This window comes from Hippoglossus hippoglossus, chromosome 18, assembly GCF_009819705.1.
Source record: "Hippoglossus hippoglossus isolate fHipHip1 chromosome 18, fHipHip1.pri, whole genome shotgun sequence".
Lineage (NCBI taxonomy): Eukaryota > Metazoa > Chordata > Actinopteri > Pleuronectiformes > Pleuronectidae > Hippoglossus > Hippoglossus hippoglossus.
In genome coordinates this window covers 11,613,181-11,633,358 of record NC_047168.1, presented here as the reverse complement: position 1 = coordinate 11,633,358, position 20,178 = coordinate 11,613,181, and the positions used below count along the sequence as shown (strand labels likewise).

At 43.8% G+C, this 20,178-nt stretch overlaps 1 long non-coding RNA gene across 1 annotated transcript in view; it reads right to left on the bottom strand.

Moving 5' to 3' along the window:
- Window positions 1-2,132: 2,132 nt before the first annotated feature.
- Window positions 2,133-20,178, bottom strand: part of LOC117779280 — a 55,755-nt gene continuing 37,709 nt past the window's right edge. The window contains exon 4 of the long non-coding RNA XR_004616974.1: window positions 2,133-3,342. This is a non-coding gene — a long non-coding RNA (uncharacterized LOC117779280). The remainder of the gene's footprint in view (window positions 3,343-20,178) is intronic.

Sequence of the window (20,178 nt, the reverse complement as noted above, 5' to 3'; positions counted from 1 at the left end):
TCCTCATATTTAGAGTGGCAGCGATGGCCGCCTGTGGCAAGGCTGCTGAAGCTGTTAATCATTGATGAACTCACATGTAAGTCGATAATGCAAACACGCAGACATCCAGAGAGGCCTGCGGCAAACAAACACACAAACAAACAATTCTCGATATGAACACGGAGACGCACATTTGGTTTGATTCTGCTCCCCAAGCTGCCTCTTTCATTCCGAGTCTCCAGCGAGCGCAAACATGTTTGTTTGTGATTTATTGTGACGGTTACCTCGGTGGTTTATGACTGTTTACGTCTGTGCCACTCAAGAGTGAAGTCATCGATTGTGCATTACTGTCGTTATGATTCAGATGAATCGTGTGCGTTGGCTCACACAGACACTGGGACAGATGCACATCATCATCATCATCGTGGCGGTGGTTGAGGAGTGACTCCGCCTCCCCTGCGACCACAGAGCGGATTCTCTAGAGGAGCAGCTCATATGCATCACACAAAGAGCAAGGGGATGAACAAGTGCATCCGGGGGGGAGAGAGAGAAGGGGGCTCTGCAGCCGAGCCACATGCAACTGGTTGGAAAAACAATTTCCACACATGCACACTCCACATTTAATGACCCGAATCCTTGTTTTTAACGAAATGGCGCTCTTCTCAAATGCGTGCTCGCAACTGGCGTCTGTAAATTAAGTAAATTACAAATGATTGCGTCCTCTTTCCTGCCATACCGCTGTCGAGAGTGCAATCAAGTCAACAATCCCCCCCCGTCCAATCTTGTCAATACCGCCAAAGAAACACCGGGAAGGTGAAACAAGCCTGGGCTGCTCGCTGCAGCTCTGCGGCTGGGTTGTGTTTAGCAGAAAGCTAAGGGGGATAATCTCACTTGCCAGGGAGTAATGTGCAGAGACGAGGCAGCGGGTGCGAGGATGAGTCTTTGGTTGTTTATTTACTGCTGTTTACAGTATGTATTCCTCCCTGTGGCTTTGGATTTATGCCTCCAGTAAAGCCCACAATGTCAATCAGTCACTTTTAACAGTCGGCAGGCTTTACTGTCACTCGGGCTTTTCCCTCTTTCTTATGCTCGTCGACTCTTTGGGTTGGAAAAAAAACTTTGCGACCCCGTGCATGTTGGCAGAGTGGAAAAATAAAAACAAAGGCGGGTGACAGCACAACCTGACGTGACTTCCTGCTGTCGTTAGAATCAAAAAAACATAAATCAACTCCCCCCCCCGATGCCGCACGTGTCACTTCCTCCTGCGTGACCACACACAAAGGCGTGAAGCCCAGTTTTTTTTCTTTCCCCTCGTCTTATCGCGGCCTGTTTAACTCGGGCACTGTGCTGTTATTTACGGGCTTCCACATTTATACCCACACAGTGTGATTCATCCCAGAGTCCCCTCCCCTCCCGAACCCCCCCGCTGATTTCACTCCTGTCCCTTCTTATCTGGCTTCTATCCAAAGGCATCGGTTGGGGACAGGATTATATTGAGAGTTGTTATTAACTGCGTCTCCCCTACTTCCTCCTCCTCCTCCTCCTCCTCCACTGTGCTTCTTGCACTGTCTGCTGGGCGCCTTGCTTGTGAGATCCTGCAAGATTATAAGAAGCACCAGCCAGTGTGGGAGCCACAGCCTCTAATGATCAGCGTAAACAGAAAAACATCTCATATCCCTGTTTTCCGCAGAGCCCGTATGTAGTTTTTCTCTTGTGACGAATAAATCCACCATCGTTACTTGACGTCATTTGAAAAAAATCTAGTTTGTATTTATTATTTTTGAAACGATCGTGTAGTTGGTTAATTACAGTGATGTAAGATGAGACTTTATTAATTGCAAAGGAAGTTGTTTTGCCAGCTTGCTCTACGATTACGATGCACAATATTTAAAACAGCACAGAGAGTAAAACAATAGTGTATTAAGTCTAAAGAATATAATTTAAAGTGTATATGGAATAAATGCAGAGACATGGCTGAATAGAAATAATAGATGAAAAAAGGTAAAATAAGTAAGAATGTGACAGATGGTGTGTAATAATCGAAGTAAGGAATAAATATAGTAAGTCATATTTCACATATTGAAGATGATGTTAAACAAACATAGTAATATTAAACTTGAGTATGAGTAAAAACAAAGTGTTGTTCTTTGTGCAGGAATTATTTTTAGAAGATGAATAAAGAAATAAACTGGAAGTCGTTACCAGCCCTTAAGAACAGCACGAAAAGCCTCTAACACTGCAGCAAGTGAGCTTAAACACTTAGAAAGAATATTAAATCCAGTGTTTTCAGCTGTTCCCATCTCCTCGGCTACGAAACATCATCGTTTCTGTTCCACTTCTCGTTCTTTCCCTGTTTTTCTTTAACGTGTCTTCTCTGTCATTGTGCTTAAATCAGCTCTTTCATGTTGAGAAGATCAAGAACACCATCGTGTCTGTCTGTCTCAGCAGTAGTTGACTGGAAAAATCCTTTTTATTCCACCGCGGCATGTCAGCGCGGGGCCTTCATCAGGGTGACGCACGATATGTGTAAGAAAAAGCAAGCTGATAAATGCTGGAGAATAAGGCTGCATTGTTATCGGGGATCCAATGAGAGCCAGTCACGTGGATGAAGGGATGGTCAGCTTCCAGGAAACTGCGCCCACTACGCAAAAGTTAGAAAAGAATATAAAACGTGTGTGACTACTAAACCGGCCAATATATAATATAGTTAAAATGAGTTAATCCAGTTGATAAGACTATTGATCCTGAAGCCAAGTCTTGTACCAGCTTGCTTTAAGATTATAGTATCATTATATATAACATAGATGGGACAGATAAAGTGAAAATAAAGTATAAAGTGTACTTATAAGGGAAATGAAAACATTAGGAGAATACAGAGTAATGTCAATGTCCGAATGCGCCATTACTCAAGTGTAAAAAAGCCATAAAGTGGTTTTTCAGTCTTCAAATTATATTGTACAGAAATATACAACTTTGAAAATGAATTAGTGTAAAAAATACACAATAAAATATCAATATTTGGCGCCTGCACATTGATAATCTTATTTTTACGAGTCAGGAAGACGATATATTGCCGTATCGATATTTTGTCCCACCCCTCGTCATCATAATCAAAATAATGTCTCATTTAGAAAGATTGATGTCCGTGTAAATGTTTATGTTAACGTCAAACTCCTCTGGGTCCCAAATTGACCCGATCATCTCCACTAATAAAAATCAATCACCGACTATCTGGCCTCCAGAAGAACAAGAATCAGTCTGCTGCATGTTCTACGTCTGGTGTTCTGATGGAGCTCCAGGGTTCAGCTCTCCTGTCTCCTAGCGAGCGCTCGGTTTCACTCTTGCACTCTCTATTGCATGGACCTGAAGAGAAACTGTGGCAGGATGATGGTTAAATGCTGAAATGCAGCGGAACTGGAGCTCCGGTAGAGAAGAGTCATTAATAGGTGATGTTTTCTTAAAATTGGTGGCCGTACAGTGAGTTACTGAACGTGCTGTATTAAATATTCTCCATGTCTAAGAGCAGCGAAGTTGTGCTGCTTACATGCCAATAAAAACCACTGACTGTATATTACAGTAGGAGGATTAACAGTCAATTTCTGAGCTGATCTCTCCCACCCGCCACAGTTACAGCATTTCATCGCGCCGAAGCAATAAAGTGTAAACGGTTATATATTTATTTGAAGATCAATCAGTCAAATTTCTTGACAACGGTGGAGGGGAAGCGCATTTCCAGGTAATATTGCTCTGGGAAGATAGCGGAAATGAAAGGCGGGAGGGAATAAATAGAATCAAAAAGCAATAACCTGACCCTCTAATGGAGCCTGAGAGGGCGCCAAAATAAATACAGACATACGTGTGTTTCCTCTGACAGCGGGACAAATTAATAACACATGATACTGACAGCTCTGGTTAACCCCCTCGCTGCGGAATCGCTCGGCAACCAGGTGAGAGGAGGGATACGGGGAAATATGAAAGCGATCTGTTCATGCGATGGTTACTTTAAAGGCGCGATATTAATAATCCTGGGACGGACAAAATAAGATTACACATATATTTATTAGATTTTAATCCCTCAGCTGCTTCGTCATGTGTTCCGTGTTTTCGCACGTCATCGGACGAGTGAGAAAAGATGGAAACAAACGTGAGGAATGGGCGACAAAACACAAAAAAAAAACGAGATCGCACCCGATGCTCGAAAAATCCTCGTCGTGAAACCACTGTCTTTACACTCGCACCTTGAGCGTGCCACAGTCTGGAAGCTTTTGTCCTACCAGATGGAGAGAGGGAGCGTGAAAGAGAGGAGGGGAGGAGGAGAGAGAGAGAGAGAGAGAGAGAGAGAGAGAGAGAGAGAGAGAGGCCTGCTGGGTTAATTCTCCGTCAACCGATCCTGTTCCTGTTCTGTCAGAGAGCGCCTCGTCTCTCCAAGCCCATCTCCCTGGACCTCGCACCTGCTCCCCGGCATGGCAATGAGCCACCGCCGCCGCTCGCACAGGATGACAGAGACGGCCCGTGGAACAAAAAAAAAAAGAAAAGAAAGAAAGAAAGAGTGATGTCAGACAGGAGGGAACATTGGGAGACGGGGCGAGATGATCTGGGGGGAAGAAAATGAGTGATACTAGGGAGAAAGAGGGAGAAACCCAAACAGACAGAGAGAGGAGGAAGCAGTAATACAAAATAAAAAATAAAAGAGAGAAAGAAAGAGGACATGTGAGACTGTGAGATTGGAAGTGAAAAAGATGGATGGAAAGAGAGAAAATGCAGCAGAGAGATTAGGACGGGCTATTCTCCCACACGATACTCCACATGAATTTGAATGGAGACTTTTATATTTGTTTTGTCCACCTGTGGATGAGGAAACTGTGCGGACATTTTCCTGGAGCTTTTCCAGAGGGGCTGAACGTGGGAACGCAAACGTCTGGAAGTTGGTGTGAGTTGGGGGGAGCTGAGAGAACGTCTATATAATAACATCATATAAAGTTTTGCAGCAGCAGAATTTGAGTCTTCTGTGTTAGTTTGAACCAAATAAATGAAATTCTTTGAGTTAACTTTTTCGTCGTGCAGTTACAGCCCCTTGCCAGTAAGGGGTGCTGCAGCCTCCGCATATCCCAATACAGCAGGAACATTTCCAGGAAAATCCACAGCTAACTAGCGTTTGACGTTTCTAACATGCGACGAATGCGAAACTGGAAGAATAAAACAGACGGATATGTCTCCTTGAAAGACGTCGAGAAGAACAGACGCTGGTGTCCATGCGCTGTGAAAAGAAACTCCACTCCCTGTCAGTGATAGGCTAACAGCTAATATACAGCACTCTAATTGGGCGCTGCAGAACCTCTCCTCTTAACCCCAGGAGGTTAAACGTGCACTTGAAAGAGTTGAAGACCGCCGAAAGAGGTGAGACAAGGGGTTTTCATGCCCGTCATCACTTTACTCCCGCTGTCACTCTGATTTGAACAAAGCCCTCTCGCTTTGGCATTCACAAAGGTCACAAGCTGTTGATATGAAGATGTCTCGGCTATCTGAGTAAAACCCTGTGGTTTGTCTGAAGCACAGCTGTCAATCCCCCCCCCCCCCGCCCCAGAAACCAGAGGCCGTGTTCCTCCTGACCGCATTGTTTCAGGTCTTATCTCCCAACTTATTGTCGGCCGACAAAGGTGTGGCCTCAGAGGAACAAAAGCAGTCGTATCTTCAAATGGCAGCGACACCGCACCCCCCCATTGATGGATTACACAGCCACGGGTTCAAAATGACAACAACGTCTTCTGGCAACGATACAGACGACGGAGCTTGAGAGCAAATGGGATCCGGTGAGGACGAGTTTAGCAGAAATTTACAGCTGTGTCATAACAGTGTCAGCTTTATTTAGTTGACATTTAGGTCCTCAACCCTCCACCGGGCGAAGACGCCATATATGTTGTTTACAGGCAACAAGGTGTTACCCTGGATGAACCTGTATATGCCAGCAACATTGTGCTGTGCATATAAATCAAGCTCTGCAAATAGAAAAACAAACATGGTGCTGAGTTATTTCAATTACACACATAAATATACATTTGCCAGAAAGATTCACATCCCACAGTAAAATCCTTAAGAAACCTGCATGATACAAGTAGCCTGAAGTCATAGAAAAAGAATAATTTTCTGCAGGTAAAACAGGATTTTTGTAGGTTTAATATAATGTGAAATATAATTTTGTCATATGTCATCTGTTGTGCGCACTTAGGGCATTGAGTATTTTCTACTCTACTTTCAAATACCCATTGAGAGCAGAGGGAATAATGGTCAAAAGGGCTCCAACAGCATTTACTCTCTATTTTGCTATTGTGCCACAGGACTTTAGTTCTATGTTACTAATCTGTTGCCTTGAAAGGCGTTTCCTCGTGAGATTAGCCTGCTTCCCTCATATCCCTGTGGGTTTCACTCCTCAGTCCAAACACAAGCAGCGGAGGTGAAGCGGAAACTTCCAGATCGCCCGAAGGTGTGAACGTGAGTGTAAATGGTTGTCTGTCTGTGGGTGTTAGCCCCATGACGGCCCGGCGACATGTTCACACTGTACGCCATCTTTCACCCGGTGCCTTTACAGGGTCCTGCCTCCCGTGACCCTGAGCAGGATAAGAGGCTTAAGAGATGGATGGATGGATAATCTGGATGTGAGAGACAGTCTCAGAATAACTTGACGCTTCCGACAGTTTGAGCTTGAGTGTGGGAATGAAAAGTTAACACACAAGTTAATTAAGTTTCTCCAACTTAAAAATGACAAGTTACTAACTTGCCAACTTGCATATGATAAATTACTATCTACTACTTTTACTACTAAGTTTAACTTAAAGATAACAAGTTATTTTAACACAATTACTAACTTAAACATGAAGGAACTTTAATTGGTAACACCGGGTGAAGTTTATCCAAATTAAAGTTAACAAGTTATTTTATTTCAAACTTAAAAATGAAAGTCAAAGTCAATTGGTATCACATCAATTAAATAAGGTTATTTAACTTGAAGTAAATAAGTTTAACTTAATTGCTTATTTAAATATGAAAAATTACTCGGTGACACACAAATTGATTAAGTTAAAGAAACTGAATTTTTGATTTGTGTTTTGACAAATTAAGTAATTTTTTTGGAGGGAAACCATTTTTTTTCGTGCTATATTCTTGCTTTATGAAGTTCGCCCAAAACGATTTTTTAAATCCAGAATAACTTCTATCCATCCAACGATTTCCTGCATCCAGTATATTTGAGATAAACTACTGAAAAGGATGAACAAGAACGTTTCCTCAGTATAATTTAACAGATTTAATATAAATGTGATTCAGAAGAGTTTTTTAAAATAGTTTTTCCGGACACACTTTTTCACATATGATAAATTATAGATTTCCCTCACGTGGAGATCAGATATGAGCACTCTGCTGGATTTCTTTTACCCAAACTGAACTTCTACCTGAAAGCAATTCAGCTCACTTTGCTTTACCTTCTACAGTGCTATTCATCTCCCTCCATTAACTTTAGTGGGGTTGAGTTTGTTAAATAACAACTCTATTTAAAGACGCCACTGCTGGAATGTAGCAGCACGGTGGCAGCGGGGCTTCAAAACAGAATTAACATATCAAAGTGCTTCCAAAGTCCAACTTGTGTCATCTAGTGAACTACAAACACTGACTGCAAAACATAATGGAAAAACTCGGAACAGCAAAGTGACGCAACCATACCCTGGATGTGAATCACAGCGTAGTGTCGTGAATACAAGAAGTTTCTGTGGTCAATCTGTTGTAAAAGCAAAAGTTTTATGAAAGTACAACTGGCCTTTTTACCCACTTATGTTACCACCATGCGACACAATGTTCCCGCAGCTCATTAGCCGTAACCTATGCATTGCTGCTGCTTCTCCAGCTGTGACAGGAGATAGTGAATTCACACAGAAAAACTGGCGAGGTATGCACAAACAATAATGAGTGCGAGGGACGCCCCGGAGAGCCCGGCTGTGACACATAACAGAGCTGGAAAACTTCATATTACACTGATAACACGCTCACCCAGTACAAACCACCTGTTCGTCATCCCCAGTGTTTCTGTGCACACCTGGCAAAAACAACACGACTGCCTCAGGGGGTGGGAAGCAACAAAGTGTATTGACTTAAGTGCCTCCGCTTCAGTTTTAGAGTTCCTCTGCCTACATATGTACTGAATATGAACATTTTCACCACACGGAAATGAAGCCCAAAACATCTGGCTTGCCCCCTGGTGGCTGGCTGTGGTATAGGTTATAACCTCCACCTCCTGCATGTTAGAGGAAGGGATCACAGACTGTACATAAAGATGGACAACGTGACATAAGGTAAAGCATCTTGATCCCCAGCTGGTGGCTGGCTGCAAAATAGGTAATAAATCAGCCTCATCCATGTTAGTGAATGAGACATAAACTAAAAATTCATGTGTCCAGTAAGTTTGGTTTTAATTTGCTTTTTGATGCTGTAAAAGTGGGGCAAAACGTTATGCAACTAATAACTTTTGTTAATCCTGAAAAGACTTATCGACTTGGAGCTTTCGGAAAATGTCGTTTTTTCTTGGTAGCTGACGGTTCCTACTTGTGCCTACTACTTCCTAAAAGCGCCTGCATTTGTCATTTTAAATTGTTTTTACATTACACATTATGTTGTCTTAAACGTGCTATATAAATAAACTGACTTGACTTGACGGGGGCGGGGCGTCGTAGGGACTGTTCTAGTGAACATGGTGAACACGACCCCATTTGAAGGCAGCATATGTCTCTCTCACACACACACAGACACACACAGACACACACATCTCCGTTGCTACACGCTCCTCATCTGTACTCCAGATTTATGAACTTGTCAGAGGTTTCTCTTCCCGTTGCTCCTCCCAGCCGCCTGTTCTTTAGCTGATTAATCCCCCTCTTTGTAAACGTGCTGGGCGAGTTTAGGAAAGTTATTTTTCCTCCTCCTTGATGGCAGCCATGAGGAATATATATACGGTCTGATATCGCCATGCTTGTCAGTGTGTGTGCATGCGCTTGGAACTGTGACAGATTTAATGGGCGCGAGTGTGCCATTTAGACAGCCATTGTGTGTGTGTACAGCACGTGTGTGTGTGTGTGTGTGTGCGCATCAGGTGAAGCTACAGTATCTGTGACAGATGAAGTTGAGGAGTGGAAAGAAGGGAATGTGTTTGCCTGGGGAGCTGCTGCACTTCCTTGGGTGGGTGGGACCAGGGGGAGCATGTAGGTGGTCGTGACAGATGATATTAATTCACTTAGGTACCCGTGCATAGTGCCACTGTCACACATTACGGCAAATTTTGACGAAGCGGCGAGGATTCTATGGTTTCGGTAAATTCAGCTCTTCTGTCTTGTGCATGTTTGTGTCAAGACATTGCAAACCATTAGTGTTGGTTTTACAGTCAGGAGGTTAGTTTATGATAGTGTTACAAATACCCACATGGCTTTAGATTTCAGAGCAGTTTCTTTAAATATTTTCCTTTTTCTTAAAGTATTAAAGTATAAAATGTAGTTATTGATTTACCGTGACATCGACATGAATACAGACATTAGCTTAAATAATGTTATTGTGTTGAATAAAGGAATATTAACATTTGTTAAATTGACTAAGCATGAACACATTTTATATACAAGTTGATGAAAAGAGTCTCAGACAAAGAAATAATTGAAATGTAGTTTGGGTTATATCATATATATTTTATTATATTATATTATAAGAGGATTAACTCATATGAACTGCTACATCTCTTAAAAGCAGAAATTCAAAAGGACTTATTTTGACTACAATATACTGTCAACATTAATTATACACGAACATCACATGAATTCTTTGTATTAAAGCATAAGCAGATATAATTTTCTTGCTTGTTTACCACTTTGATTGAGAATTGAAATTTTACTTATGGGTTTTTGAGGAATTTGAAGATGTCAACTTTGGTTCTTGGGGCATTTTCTGACATTTTAATGATCAAGTTTATGAGTCCATTCTTTTTAAACTAATCTGAATTCTCTTGTGTCTTCCTCTGTTTGTTTGATATGTTGCAGGATTATGCAAAAATTACTGAATTGATTTCCGTGACATTTTGTGGAGATGTGGGGAATAATCCACAGAAGAGCCCATCGCATCTTGGAGCAGATCTGGATCCTTCCTTCGAGGAGGAAAGCGTTTCCTGAGCTTCCTTCTATTTCAGTACGTATCTCCACACTTGGCACCAGTCGCAATAGTTCACAGTTCATCTCTAATCCAGGATGTGGCAGAATAACTGACTCAAAGGAGGAAATTCCTTCACACAAGTGATTAATCTTCTATTTAAGAAAATAATCAGCAGATTAACCGATGATGAAAATAACCGCTCGCTGCAGCTCTAAACTAACGAGTCATTTTCTGGAGCTGACTTGTCATTTGTTGAAAATCATGTTTACGAGCATCTCTCACAATATTAGAAGAAGTCATTAAATATTAAGCTCATAGAACGGTGTCAGGTTTATTTTGAGATGTTAAATAGGACACAGGGTTTCCAACGAACCACAAACACAACAATGGGTTTTAGGTTTTGAGGTCAAATTTATATATTTTAATACAAATCCTCAAAATTTCTTCAGCACCACTAAATATAATCTACCCCACAATCCTCTCTTTACTTTAGATTTTGCTTTTAAACAGTACATCACTCTTATAATACACATATAATCCTGAGATTAACGCTGATAAATTCTTTAAAATTTGATGTCACACACGGGACCAGCTGACACGGAGTTACACTACATTTCAGGGTCTGCTGTAAAAGCTGATAAAGGCTGTAAACCCGTTTGCCACCGACAGAAGCCTCATCGTCAAAATGAAAACAAATAAATTGCTGTGAACTGGAACGACTAACCCTGAGCTGGAGAATGTACAATGTGTGTCCTGCCTTTCAAGATGACAGTTATAGCTGAATTGTGCAGGAAAGCAGGTAATTTGCATTCGAAAGAAATGACAGCAACAACGTCTACAAGTGCTCATTAGGAGCAAGGTGAATATTGGGCTGTGACATCGCAGGGATCCGTTCTGTGTAATTTGACACTTCACAGGTGTGAACAAAGTGGCTGTACTTTGTTATGTACAACTGGAAACTGGAACATGTACAACGTCTTTTACCGAGTTAAAATGAATCTTGAAAAAACAAGCATTGCTGTAAATCGCCGATAGACATCATCCCCCTTATATCGCAGCAGAATATCTAAAATGCTGAGAAAACTTCCCACATTTATTCGGTATTTGGCTCCTCGAGCCTTCGTCTCAGATGCTGCACACACAGCGCGGCGGCATCATCTGCCTGGAACTGTGTTCTGGTGGACGCCCACCGCCTCAGCAGCACCTCCATCGCAATCACTAACGAGAGGCCTTTCACCCACGGTGCAGCGGCACATTGCTCATTGATCCTAATGAAGGATACAAACACACACTCTGGCTCAAAATGAGGAGAAAAGCCCACTCACTGGTCCACTTCGGATCATCTGTCCGCCGCCCTACGTCGAGCTTAAAATCTGGTACCACGAGCACTGAGGCTATTCTTATTTTAAGATGCTGTTTAAGATGCTTTTCATGGATGGAAACAAGCTATTTTTATATATATATATATATATTCAAGAAACCACATTTTTATCTACTAATTTCAGAAATCTCTTTCTGCATGTGGAATGTACATTTCAAGAACCGTTCATAATATCGGCTTCACACTTGGTGTGTGTTGCGGGCCCAAGGAAGTGCAGTATCGAATTTGGTAGGACACACGATTGTAAACAAACAGTCAACCAGCGCTTTGTAGCAGCAGCTGGAAATCATCAACGCAAAGTCGATGATGACAACAGAGTCGATCTTCACTGAACTTTGAATAAACAGCAGAGCGGCTCTTTGTGCAGCAGCCGCGGTGCAGCTCCAGGCTTCTGCAGCAGGTCTTTACTCGCTGCAGCTCGATTACTGCAGGTCACTGGGACAGTTTCAGGAAGAACAGCTGCAACCAGCATCGCCACAGGCCAAACAAACAGCCCATTTCCAAACAGGCAAGGTTGAGAATGGCCACTGCACTGCACGCCTCAAAAACAGTGATGTACTGCACTTGAAAAAAGCAGCACTTTTGTATTTTTCTTTATATTTCTGAGCAATATGACTGAAACTGAACAGTGGAGAGAAGACAGTAACCAGGTTAGACAGTAAAGAGGGAGATTTCAACAGATAAGACTGAAATCAGAGCACACAGATGCAGGTTGGGTATATATAGAGATGTGCAACTATCCAAATGCAGGAGATCTGACACAAATCAGTGTATAATGTGCATTTTGTTCTGCCGACCAAGCTCCAAGTCCGACTTCTCACTCACGCAACATCTCCTGTGCTCATGTGATATCTCTGACAAAGAGACAACGCATCTCTGCCTCCGCGGAGCCTGACCTGTTTCTCTCTGACAGGCCAGTCATAGCAATGCCAGATCGCATAGCCGGGCCGGCTCTCTGATCACTGACCCAGTGCCGAACATGTCTCTTTTAAACTCCCCCAAGACACTGGAGACGCAATCAAATATGATCCTTTTTTTTTTAAAGTGAGACATTCTGTGGCAGCCGTCAGATGAGTCATGGCTTCCCTTTGTGCTCTCCCCATTTACTCCCTTTGTGATCCTCGCAGACGAGGTCCCCGCATGCATATCTTTACATTCCCTCTCTCGTGGCTGCGGGTGATGCGTCGCAAGCGTTTAGTGTGAGGAATGAGCGGCGTGGCACAAACAGATTGGCGAGATAGGAAAATTGGATGTCAATTAATGGCCGTGTGCTTTTAAGTGCAGGAGGATAACGATTGCGGGCACACCTATAGGGTCGCGCTCTCCACCGGCCATTAATAATCAGCATATAAATAGGCACCTGCCACAATATCCTCACCACGCTGCAGGCTTTTCTATGTCCACCGTGCACAACATTGTTAAATAGAGAAGCTGATGAGGTGGAATGTCGGAGGAGATTGCTCACGACAGGCAGACTCGAGGAGAGAGAAATCATCATTTTCGTCGCTTTTCTTTCCCTCCTTTTTCCCTTGACCGGCAGAAACCGATGTGACAATCGGATTTGAAATTGCTGCACATTTCAGAAGAAGGGGGGACGAGCGGCGGTCCGTGTTCCATGTTCCGTGCGTCTATGTGACTGTCAGTTCCGTGCTCGGGTGTCATTTGAGTGGGGATGATTGTCGCTGGGATTCATCTCCTGAGTGGCGGATAAAAAAGAGATACAGTGCCTCGCAGCCGGGTGGAGAGCGGCGGAGGAGATTGGAGCGTGACGGATAGCATGAAGCACATCGGGCACAACATCTTGAAATCATCTTCAGGGCCGCGCGTCGGCCTCGGATAGCGGCTGCTCGTGGATTAATGCGCGTTGTACACAGTCATGTAAATTCCTCATGACAGCGTTGCTCTGTGTCGTCGACAAAGTGTCGCATTTCAGGCCACTTAGTTCCTTGTGCGGAGGAGCAAACGCATAATGGTTCCTCCTTGGGCTTGTTTGCTTCACATCATTTTCCCGGTTGCTGGTGATAGTTTGCTTTCGTAACTGCCGCTTTCGTTGGTTGAACACATACAATCGTCCGCTCTCCTCCCTCTTATGTCTTCCTCAGCGTGGTCTTTAACCCATCCCTCCGAGACCTCAAACACATCTTCTTTTTCCCCTGATGACAGCAGTTCCGTGATGCGAGACTGTGTCCATATCGCTGAGCTAAGCCCTGTCCCGTTTGCTCTGCTTCCCTTTTCACCTTTCCTCCTTAAATAATAGGTTTCTGGCCTTTATTGCCGGTCACGGACATTGCGAGGCCATAAGACAAGACGGTAACCAAAATTAATGTGTCCCCCAGCCTGGACTTTCTCCTGGCTGACCGCTTAACGGTCTACAGAGCATGGACACATAGTAAAAGACCGCTAATGGGAATTGGACGAGGTGAAGCACACACCAAACCATTAAATTATGGACAGTGGGATGGATGGATAACAGAAATGTATTTCCTCAGGACTGAATGATATATCGCAGCGTGGAGTGCTTTAGTCGTGCGCTTGCGTCGATCCATTTAATAATACTCCACATTTGCCTGATGGTTACAAATGACATGTGATGCCAGTTGATTTCATTTCCTATTCACTCGCCGCGTGGTTTTCTTCCTTCCTCAACCTACGGGTGAAGAGTGGTAAACTACTTTTCCTCCGTCTCATCAGCAGCGAGGAATACAGCTTTCTAGAGGGCACCTATGTCAGATCCTTCCCGCTTGTCATCATCAAGCCTCTCATCAAGCTTTGTGCTCGCGTCTGCAGCCTTTTCCCCCCGTCCCTCCCGACAGCATTTTGTTTTCCTGATGAGAAACACAAAGGGGAACATATTGAATAGGGTGGCGGCGGCGGGGGAGACGTGAGGCGTCAGAGACGTCGGTGTACACACATCTCCTGGCTAATAATCTGGCAGAGGAGACAACAGTCATTCATCTGCGTTGCCGGTACAGGCAGGTTGACTTTTCTGAGTGAAGAAGGGGAATAATTGCGCGGCTCTCGCAACTGATGAATGCGGCTGAGCCTGTAGTGCCGAGAGCGTCTCGAGTCCCCCCCCCCGCCCGCCCTTTTTTTTTAAAGAGCGGGAGAAGATGAAAAGAGGAAATGCACACAGAGGAGCATTTATGTAACAACACAAAGAGTATGTATCAAATAAGCTGCGTTCCACTTAGCATAGCTCCAAAGACAGACAAGAGGAATCAATAGGCACCGGCAATTTTGCCCTCTTGAGGAGAGGAAGCTCGGAGCAAACAAACACGCAAAGGTTTTCACGTGTGTTTCTTCAAATTCAAACGTCTTTTTCTAAAATATTTGACATTCATTCCCGTCTGTCGAAGTGATTATTTATTTATTTCTTTTCTCTTGCACACACACACATATATATATATATACACACAACTGGAGCTTAAGGTTTTGTGGATCTAATCAAAAACTTGTACAGTGCAAAGCTTGGGGGGAAAAAAAGAGTCAAACTCCGGCATCAATATTCACTGTCTGCATGATTCTGAGGTTTGATCATGCAGAAGTTTGCAGGAGTAAAAAGGAAGTTTCTCTTGTCTCAGATGCCATCTCCTTCTCTCCTGTCCTCCCGCTCCTCTTCCTCTCTCCACCCTCAACCTTCATCCTTCTCATTCACTCCCCCCCCCCCGCCCTCTTCACAAACTTGTGGTGGTGCTTCATTTGCAACACTATCCCCAGGTCAGCGGGGTGGGTGTGGTACAGAATGTGAAGTAATCTCACTTGCTTGATTCTATCAATCCTCTTTTTCACCCGGGTTTTGAACACCTCAATCAAACCTCCCCTCAAGGTCGCCTTTGTAGCATGCTCGGCAGATTAAGTCCCCCGTCCGTGTGCAGTGTGTGCTTTGAACTGGAGACATCACCCAGCGAAAGATAAAGAAGAGAGGGAGAGGAGAGAGAGGGAAAGGGGTGGGGGGGGGGGGGGGGGGTCCAGAGAGAGAAAGGCTGGCAACTGCTGAGATGAGTTTTTGTTGTTGTTTTTTGCGCTATCCTCTGTGTGGGTATTCTGCTTTTAGTTCGGCAGAAGAAAGCACAGCTCGGATGAACACTCGGGCCATCAAGGTCAATATACATACAGACTTAATTGGGCCCAATTGTTTTATTTTGAAATTCAAAGAGATACCATAAAATAATCGACTGCAACCGTTCAATTCGGGGCAATTTCAGCAGTTTATTGATGTCAACCGTGTCCATTCAAAGTTGTGCAACATAATTTCTGTCAGCGCTCCAGCGGTGCTTTAACCCCCCCCCCCCCCATCCTGTGCGCCATTGTCAACACTTGAACGTCTCAAACTATTCCATTAAAGCCCGAGCCTGTCAGCGGCAGACTACGCCGTATGATGTCAATGATAGCAGCGGGGACGGGGACGGGCGTTGTGAATGGTCTGCTGGAAGCAATGTTCAATTTACAGCAGTCGGAGATTTCCATCTATCATCGGCACAATGAGGGAGAGAGAGAAAGGGACAGCGGGAAGGGAGAGGAGTGAAGCTCCTGTTTTTTTTTCTCCCCCTCCTGTTCTACCTCATGGACTTGAATACCAACTGGAGCGCCGCGTCGAGAAGAGTGCGTAAGAAAGGCGCCGGGGGTTTGTGTGAGCGCGCACATCGCTCACGCTCGCAGCCATGAATGATTCCACAGCTTTTCCTGCTTTCTTTCATCGCAGCAGTGTAGAATCCCATGTTTCTTCTCCTCTCTCCCTCCCCACTTGCTCTGCTTCTCATCAACGGGGAGGTGCAGCATCTTTCAACTGCATCCCTCATTTTCTGCTTCCTCCACCCTATTTCCACCGTATCTCTCCGGCGCCTGTTTGAATGCGCCTTGGCCAACATACATCACCGGGCATCATTGTGATGCTGGAGGCTCAACAGCATTCATCCTAATATCCGCGCGCTATCCAATTTGCAAGAAGAATGAAATAATCTCACCAAGACAAACCAATCATTCATCAAACTACTCGGCCACACCAGAGACATCACTCCACCCGCCCCACCTCCCATCCGCACCCTATCCGTGCCTTCGGTTGTCAACCGGCGAGGTAAAAAAAACAGGCACGCCACTTCCTGTCGCCAGCAGAGCCAACAGCCATCTCCATCATCATAATAGATGAAGTTATGCTCACACACCAAGACGTTAATACGTCCCACGGTTTTTTTCCAGGTCCCACGGCGCCAGCTTGGTCCGTCCCATGAATTTTATTCGCTTAAATAAATCTTAATTTAGAGGGTTCTGGTGTGAGCTTTTATTCGAACAACCCCCACCCCCTCCTTCGCATACATTACGGACAGCGAGACATATCAGCGATATATTAACCGAAAAACGCTGCCAAGCCCCCCACCCTGCCCCGTCTAATTACATGCACTGAAGATCTGTTGCCTAGAAAAGAGGTTGCCTTAAGCCACAATCCCCATGAGGTTCTTCCCCCACCTCTCATCTCCTCCTCCATCCGTGTTTCGTGCGATTTTTCCATCCTTCTCCACGAGGCCTAGTTCCCTCCATCTGTAGCCTCTGGCCCTACCCGTGTATTGCTCTGATTCAATTAATTAGTATGTGGCTCGTCCAGAGATTTCAACGCATAATGATATGTTAGCCCTGCTACTGCGAATATCTTAAATTGGTCTAATCCCAACGGGCCGCTCGGGTAACCTCTTGTTTCTCGCAAGAGGGTCACATTATTAGAGAGCAGTGAGGTGTGTAAAGGGGAATAAGGTGATGCAGAATACATGTTGGTCTTGTGGGACGGGGGCGAATGTGAGAATCAATGAAAGCAATCCGCGTGTGCGATTGAATTTATTGTAAACCCCACAGAGGACGAAAGGAAAAAAAAGGGTTCTATGGATTATACAGAGGTCGCGTAATCACACACTCATTGTGAGTAATGAAAAGAAAAATCGTGCTCTCAATAGAGTAGTACAGTTGAACAAAATCTGTCAAATAATATCGATTTAGGGTTCTTTTCCTATATGAGGTATCACTTTCGAGCCAAATATTAAAGCGTAAGCTCACAAGCTTTCCTCTTCCTGTTTGACCAGTAGTTTATTAGCTTATCATAATTTGAAAACCTCTTTAAACAACATACAAATTATAATAACTGACTTGGGCTTATGGGGAAAGATGTAACCATGACCTGTATTGTTATTTCTACCTTTTAGCAATTATCATCACGTCAGACGTCATTGATTATACCGTCCCCCTTTTTTAAAGCGCCACAAGTCTCGGTCTCCTGACATTCAAGGATCAGCTAACTGCCCAACCTGTCATGTTTTGTTCTTTATGTCCCACACACCTCTGACACTTCCCTCTCGTCCATTCATCATCCAGGGAAAAGGAATCATTTGTCTTGTGAATCACCAGGCTAATCAATTGATCACTCATCTAAAATGGGAGCTCAAGGTTAATTTTGCATGGCTGTGGAGAGTTTGAGAAAATGATGGAGCACTTTGACATGAGCAACAAAAAAAACTAAACTGTTCTCTTCTTTAACACAACCTGATACATTTATTGGGCAAATCAGAGCGTAGCGTTCAGGTCAGGTGATGCAACATGGCTCATACAAAAAGAAAACATGCTAAGCAGCAACTAGTTCTCCATTTAAAATGTTACATATGCATCACATTTGATGGGGGAAAAATCTTGTTGTGTGAAAATCAGATTGTGCAAATAATTATATGCGACAGCAGCTGCTAAATCCAAGCACGACAAAAAAGACATAATGAAAACAATCATTTGTGCATCCAAAGGAATTGGACAAAAACACTGGTAAATTGTACCACAAACAGCAATTTGTTGCCTGTCTTTGTTTGCAGGCATTCCAACCTTTCAGGAGCACACGGCTATAAGCAGCCCGTCTCCGAGCCGCTTGATGGCTCCTGCCAGCAGAAGGTGGGGATCACTTTTCCTGTGATTAGTTTCATTTACGCAGCTTTCCTATGCTTGGTAAATTGTTGCCGCTGAATGGGGGCGGAAAGACGCCCGGTTGGCGGAAGCTAATTTTCCATTTGAGGAAGCTGTCTGCAAAATAATAATCTACGGTTTGTTATGTGAAAATGATGATCTCCCTCAGCCCTCCTGGGAGCTGGGTAATGGCACAGCGCTGGGGAGGCCTTCATGCCATAACTGTGCTTTCCCACAACTGGCTTGTTAGCCAGAGAACCGGAGCCTGTCACCACGCAGGAAGGCTGAGACTGCAGCATCTGCCACCGGCTGGCATGGGGATGTTTCGAGGGTGGCACTGCATGCTGGGAAACATGTCTTATCAGTGGGGAAATTAAATGTCTTTTGTGTGTCTGTGTCTTCTTGTTATTTGCTTGGACAGCAGTGTCTTGGACACTCTACACTCTTTGTTTTCTGATCACTGTTTATCTTCGTATGCTACAATTGTTTTACTTTTAATCACTGTTTCACTGTCTGGTTATAAAGACGGACTACACGTCTCCACTCTCTCCCACTGTACAAAAATGAAGCCAAAACATCTTGCACTGGTGATGTCATATGCCACATAATAGTTAAAATGAAAAATGATCCACTAACATGGAGGAGATGGGGTTTATGACCCATACTGCAGCCAGCCACCAGGGGGTGATCAAGGTGTTTTAGCTTCAGTTTTGAGGAGCAGTCAAATCATCCATCTTCATATACAGTCTATATTTTAAATTGTGTGATGCTACTTATTCATTAAAGCGTCACAGGGGCCTTTTCTCCACACGGATTATTTTGTGAATAGTGTGTTGAATTTAATACATCTACAAGTTCTACGTTCATTAAAATTGATACGTTTGTTTAAAAAAACCATAAAAAAAGAACCAAAAGTTCTTCGTGCGCCGTAAAGGAAAAAAAGAACAACTTAACGTGTCTGCTCCAGAATTGTAACATTTAACAAAAAGAGACAGAATCATGGTTTACTATAAATAAACCGTCTCAGAGCCGCTCCGTGAGCCATGAAACTTATTACACTATTCGGTCTCTGGCTGTGAGTCGGTGTCGTACCAGTAGAAAAATAAAAGGTCATTCTTCACTGAAGAGTTATGCAAGTGGCCTTTAGAGGAGCTTCATTTGGTATGGGGGGTGTGCTCCTATAGGGGAGGTCTAGTCAAAACGGCACTCTGGCTTCTTGTATTCTGCTCGGGTGCGGCAAGGGCAACAATCGACTAATCCTCTTTCTCCCCCCGAAGTTTGTCTGTTGATTCAAATCCGCCGAGCTGAACTTTAAAGCATCCGAGAGGAGATAAGATGCTCAGATACGGGGGTGTGAAATTCAAAGTCAAGGATACAAGTTGTGGGACCTTGCTCTGTTTATTCTTTTATGTTGTGGTGTTTCAACTTTTTTTCTCCTTCGGGTTTACAACAGACGCTTAATTTAGCGTCTTGACGCCGAGCAGGATTAATGATCCACTCACATCTGTTTGTAAAACCTGAATCTATGTGTCATTACATCTCCTGCTCTTTCCTGACGGGCACATTGAAATACACATCATATACAGAGACACTTAAACTTGACACACATGTGATTAAATAAAGATTTCATTACCCTGAGCAGAAATGGTTTGATCGGAGATATACGTTTCCATTATGACTGAGTTTCTTTTAGCCCATGAAAATGTACTTTGTTA